Raw genomic sequence first — 6,293 nt, 5'->3', positions numbered from 1 at the left:
CGGAAACCAAGGCACGGCTTCTGATTGGTGCAGGTGTCCCAGAAACAATAGCCGACAGCCACATCGGACATTCAGCTTCCAAAAAAGATTTTTGGTGGGTTTTCGGTGTTTGGGAACCAAGGCGTTTGGGAATCAAGGTCCCACTGTATTCAAAAAAGTGGTGCTGGAGGTTTCAAGGTGCGACTGGCTGGCCCCTATGGTTGGGTCCCCAGCTCTCAAGCTTAGGTTGCTAGTCCTCATGATTGTGCAATGGAAGCCTGCAAATGGAGGGGGAAGCATCGGACTGGAAACTGGAAATGAGATTTAGCAAGCTTCTTTGGTGTCCCTGCACACCAGTTGGGGTTGGGGTGGTGGGTGGGTGTGCAGACCTTAAAGCAAACACAGATTCTGCTTCATAAGAAGGTAAGATACTGAATGACAAGGAGCTGGAAGTGAGAGCTGGGCTGTCTCCAGACACTGTTTTGCAGGAGGGATTCACACACATATCAAAACTTTAGGTTTGCACATTGAAGGTGGATTAAAAGGTTCTTGATGCCCTAGTGCAGATAGCTTTTTAAAAAGAACCGGGCTTTTTGTGTCCTTGGGACATGGTGCACAGGCAAATCTGGATGAATGGAAGATCAGCATTTGTTGTCACACAAACCACCCCATTAACAGCTCAATGAAGACCGGATACAATCCAAACCGTGCATAAGCAAATCTTATGCAAAACGTGCAAATAACTGGAGGTGTGAAGGAGGCGATGCAGACAGGGGAAGTCAAATGGCAAGGGAAGCACAGATGAAAGGCATACCCTCCAACATAGAGGAAAATCGGCATGTCCTATTCCATGATGATAATAATAATATTTTATTATTTGCGCCCCAGCCACTCCAGGCGGCTTCCAACGTATATAGAAACAGAACAAAACGTATATAGAAACAGAACCGATGTCTTCTAAAAGTTGGATAGCCACTTATCTCCTAGGTTTGGGGGGTCTGCATAACTCCATCCCCTTCCAACATTTCTCCCATGAAAATAGGGACATGCTAAGGAAATAATAATAATAATAATAATAATAATAATAATAATAATTTATTCATTTATACCCCGCCCATCCACTCTGGGCAGCTTCCAGAAAAATATTAAAATACAATAATTCATCAAATCTTAAAAGCTTCCTGGAAAAGCGGGATCAAATCAGAAACCGGGACGGCTTCTGTAAATCCTGGAAAATAGGGGCACTCGGTGCTGCAACTAGGCTGGGACCCGTGCCTCTGTGCATGTGCAGAGTGCCTCCCGTCTGCAGCAGCTGTGAAGGGATCCTTCCGGGATCCTTGCCCCAACCTGGGTGTCCCTTGGCAGGCAGGCAACCTCTTCTTTGCCTCCTCCTCCTCCCAACCAAACCTTTCCAAAACCTAAACTTAAAACTGGAGTTAGGCTGCCACCTTGTGGCCACTTTTTCCTGTACTGTTTCAGACATGCGGCTTATATATTTATGTATGTGTTTGCCTGGTACATTTAGAATGGTACCTCGGGTTACAAACACTTCGGGTTACAGACTCCGCTAACCCAGTGGTACTTCAGCTTAAGAACTTTACCTCAGGATGAGAACAGAAATCGTGCGCAGGCGGCAGCAGGAGGCCCCATTAACTAAAGTGGTACCTCGGAGTACAGTTTAAGAACGGTTTCGGGTTAAGAGCGGACCTCTGGAACGAATTAAGTTCGTAACCAGAGGCATCCCAGACCTTATAATTCTCATAATAAACACCTGTCAGAGAAATTAGGCCAGGAATTAACAGGGAGGCTGAGGTTGAGACAGGAGAAGGTGGGAAGAAGCCGTCTGCTTGGTCTCCTTCCAGTCAGGAGGGGAGAGATTCTTCTAGAACAAGAAGACGCCCAAACCGGTGATCCCTTGGGTCGGGTGTGTTACTTGGAAGTACCTCAGGAGTAGGGTTGTCTAAGGGGTGTGTAACTGACAGAAAGTACCACCTTGTTAAGAGACAAAGTACTAAGTGTGAAACATCTGAGAAAACCTTGACGTGAAATAACATTGTAAATTGAAGTCTCCAAAGTTTTATCCACCCGTGTCATAGACTTCCTTGTCAAATAAAACTGTTCTTGTTTATCTGAACAAATCCCCCCTGCTAATTATTAAGTTTTACCTCACACAAGTCCCCTGCGAGATAATCTGAGGTTGTTTGAGGGAATTCGTGGAAGTGGTGTTCTGTGAGGTGGCCGCTCTATTTTGAAGTGAGAGGACGGGCCCAACGGCGCCAGGAGGAAGAGGGCCATGGCGCCGTCGCATATTAATTGGTGGCAGCGCCGTGATACGAGGTTAAAACCCACACAGAAACATACCCAGAGGCACAGAACAACCAGTTTAGAAAGTACTAGAGTTATTTGATTAAAAGGAGGAAATTTTCCTGTCAGGAAATGACCAGCAAGCGCCAAGCCAAAGAGACTCAGAATGACCCAGTGCAGGGAGCTGCAGCATCTGAGGAAAATCCTCATACTGAATTGGAAACGTTGAGACTAAGATTGGAATTGGCTAAAGTTGAAGCAGAGAAAGAAAAACATAAAGTTGAACCTAAGTGGTGTTCTGTGAGGTGGGCGTTCTATTTTGAAGTGAGAGGATAGGCCCAACGGCGCCAAGGGGAAAAGGGCCGTTGCACCGTTGCGATATTCCCAAGCCTTTGCAACTTGACCCATATCTTCTAATGTTGCTCTCTCATTTGGAAACTGAGCAAAAGCTTTCTCTGTCTTAGTAATAACACTGTGTTCACTTTTTCTTTTGGACATCCGTGAGGAAAATAAAACGCAGACTCCCGAAAACCGGCCGGTCTAGGCAGCCAGGGAGCCACTGTGAAAGGATCCTCCTGGGTCCTTCCTCGCTCTCCTCTTAAAACTTTGGGAACTGGGGAGCTTCTCCTATTGTCTTCCTCCTTGCAGAGAAATACTTGGTCAGCTGGGAGTCAAAATGGAGATGGATAATGTTTTCATCATAACAGCAGCAATAACCGTGTATTTGGCTTGATATTTTTATTATTTAAAAACCCCTCAATCCATAATTGATCTTATATGGCTAGAACAATCTCCGGCATCATTCCTCATAGATTGGTGATTATACAATTGCTTTGACACCAGTGGGCTTGTATATGTGGTATTTTATTTTATTTTTGTTTGAAACATCGGATGAGCATTTTTTTGTGAGGTAAAAATTGTGGTGATAATTAACAAAAAAGCACAACAGCAGACTACCCTGAGGTGAAAAATTGGTCAGAATTTTATCGTGATCTTCTACTGATTTGCGTGATTTATTTTTGGATGACCAGCATTTATATGACTCTGAGGGAGCTTAATAGTCCTTGAATAAAAATAGAATTAAGAATAAATAAATTCCCCTCATGACCAGCATTTATATGACTCTGAGGGAGCTTAATAGCCCTTGAATAAAAATAGAATTAAGAATATATAAATTCCCCTCATGACCAGCATTTATATGACTCTGAGGGAGCTTAATAGCCCTTGAATAAAAATAGAATTAAGAATATACAAATTCCCCTCATGACCAGCATTTATATGACTCTGAGGGGGCTTCGCCATAGATACGCCTAGAAGGCAGGAGAGGGTGAAGGGGGAAAAAGGCGGGAGAAAGAAATCTCGCGAGGTTTCGTGAGGCTTCTCTCCCCCCCCCCCCGCATCCCACCTTAGAAATAAGCCCCGTTGGATTTCAATCAAGCAGGTTACGAGACTGCCAATCCTAAGAGATCCACCATTCGCGTGGCGGGATGGGCAGCTCCCACGATCCCGCCTCCAGGAGCTGCGAAGGCGGAGGCGGCGCGTTGCTCCCTGACGTCACCCACCCTATTTGCATAGCCGCCCTCCCCTTTCGGAGCGCTGGTGACGTCAGCCCGGGTTCTGCAGGCAGGTGCCGTCGCCTCGCGCCGCTTGTGCTGCTGCTGCTGCATTTGCTGCTAGACCCGAAGTGCGTTCCCGAGGTGAGTGCGCGCCTTGGGCAACCCCCCCTCCCAGCTTTGCACCCCCCCTGGGGCCGTCTTTGCACCCCTCCTGCATTGCACCTTTTGCATCCCTGCAATGCATGCGAAAGAATGCGTCTCTTGGGGTGGGGGGTAACCTTCATTTGACACACGCAAAAAAAGAAGATGCAAAATCGCAAAGGGGGGGGGGAGCCAAGCCTAAAGCTCTGGATTCTTTACAAAAAATAAATAAATGGAGGTGTTTTGGACAGGGATGATGCTGGCTTGCTAACGGGAGCGGTGCTTTCCCTTTTTTTATTATGCATTTTCTTGCAATGGGCGGCGATGGGCTAAGCTGGAATTGCTGGCCTGGCAAAAGAGGCTTCGGCGATGCAGATGGTAAACAGGCGGATTGGGAAAGGAGGGACGGTTGGGGAGGGGGGAGCGAGCAGAGCAGGTTGGAAAAGGAGCCAGATCTGGTGGGCCTTATTTGCAGGGGGGGAGGGAGATTTTGGGGGGGCAAAAACCCCAAGTCAAAAAAGCAAAAGAAAAAAACAAAAACCTCTGCGTTTTGTAAGCAGCTGGATACGAATCGCTTTGGCAGGAGCTCACCTTTCGGATGAGAAAAATGAGCTTCAGATGGTTTTTTCTTTATCCCTCTGCCCCCATTTCCAATTCCTCTGATGCAAAGAGAGCGTGCCAGTTGCAAAGCTAAAAAATAAAAAATCAAGGTGGAGAGAGGCAATTCATTCACGTTTTTTGCAACCTCTCCCCACCCCCACCTCCCATTTTGCAGACCATAATTGCAACCGTGCTTTTCTGGGGTGAGCGATGCAGCATTGAATGTCGGCAAGGAGATGATGTTTTTGGGTGCCTGCCTTGCCTTTTGCACAGGAAGGAGAGAAGATGGAAATGGATTGGGCTGGGGTTCACTGCCAGCGTTAGCACTACTCGGAGTAGACTCATAGAAGCATTGCATACACCCCTTGTTTCCAGAACCCCTTTTTTGCAGTTCCACCTCCTATCCTCTGGGTTTTCAGCGGAGAGGGACGCTTGCAATCAGATTTGTGCAGGGGGAGAAAGGAGCGTGTGTCCTGTTGATGGACGGCTGTCCAGGCCAAAGGGCTGCCACGCAACGCCTGGCGTATGAATGATTGATGCCCGGGTGCCAAGGGCAACCAGGAAGCTGGGCCCTATTGATGTCGCCAAGATCTACGTCTTTTCTGCGGGGACCGGGGCTGATGATGGCTGTTGGCCTGGGTGCAGGGCCGGATTTACGTCTAAGCTCAACAAGCTCTAGCTTAGGGCCCCACTCTCTTGGTGGCCCCCCCAAAATTAAAAAACTGGATGTCCATTTCCAAAATAGAGGATGAAAAACAAACAAAATTTAACCTACATACAGCAACCATGTTTTATGTTGTGTCGGCTCCTCTGATGTAAGTCATGGGGCCCGGCAGCTAGCCTGCTCCCTCAAATATTCCTGGTTTCCTCCTTTCTATATATAGGGTGCCTACATTCTGCATGGCCTGGTTGCATGACAACAGGTGCAAATGGCTTGAGATACCTGTCAGGTCCATCAATGGCCATATAGCATATATTCAACACAAAAGAACAGTGACAGTTTTTTTTGACAACGGACAGCTGGACATATAAAGGGCCCCATTACCTTCAGGAGCTGAGGGCCGCATCAAACCTAAATCCGGCCCTGCCTGGGTGGCATTTAAAAGTGGGCTCTGTGTGAACCAAATGTGTGGGGCAGGGGAGGAGGAGAGGGCCTGTTGGTGGCTCAGGCAGAGCCCCCTGTTCAGGAGCAGTCTATCTGCAGACAAGCAAAGAGATGGGGCCCTGCTGCTTGAGCATCCGGTGCCATTGTTGGCCTTTAGATTGTTTTCAGCAGGATTAGATCGAATCTCGCATGCGGCCCCGGGCCTATCTTACCAGGCCCTTGGCACTCTCCTCTGGTTTTGGATTGGCTGCAGTGTTGCTCTCGAACTCGGACCAGGCCTCTTGGAAGCGAATTTGCATTGGTGACTCTCCTGCTCCTGGCCCCACCCACTGTGAGGCCATGCGGCCCTCGGGATGATGCATAGCACAGAATGTGACCCTTGGGGTCACGCAGGGCCTGCGGGGAGGGCCAGGATAGAGGGAAGCAAGGCAGACGAGGGTCCCGGAGAGGCCCGGGTTCAAATGGCCGCTCAGCAATGCGCCGGGTGACCTTGGAGGCTATTGAGTGTTTTCTCATCCTGTCCTACCTCGCACGGTTGTTGTGATGATGAAATGGGGAAGGGGAGGGTGGGAGCAACTTAAGCGTCCTGGAGGAAATGCAACAAATAT

The 6,293-nt window shown here is 48.2% G+C and overlaps 1 protein-coding gene across 1 annotated transcript in view; it reads left to right on the top strand.

The window, feature by feature from the left end:
• The first annotated feature begins 3,847 nt into the window (after positions 1–3,847).
• Positions 3,848–6,293, top strand: part of RAB3A (RAB3A, member RAS oncogene family) — a 12,724-nt gene continuing 10,278 nt past the window's right edge. The window contains exon 1 of the mRNA XM_033136754.1: positions 3,848–3,980. The gene's annotated coding sequence lies outside the window, so the exon portion shown is untranslated. The remainder of the gene's footprint in view (positions 3,981–6,293) is intronic.

This window comes from Lacerta agilis, chromosome 18 (assembly GCF_009819535.1).
Source record: "Lacerta agilis isolate rLacAgi1 chromosome 18, rLacAgi1.pri, whole genome shotgun sequence".
NCBI lineage: Eukaryota > Metazoa > Chordata > Lepidosauria > Squamata > Lacertidae > Lacerta > Lacerta agilis.
Note: the sequence above shows the minus strand (reverse complement) of the source record. Positions and strands in the feature narration are given on the sequence as shown.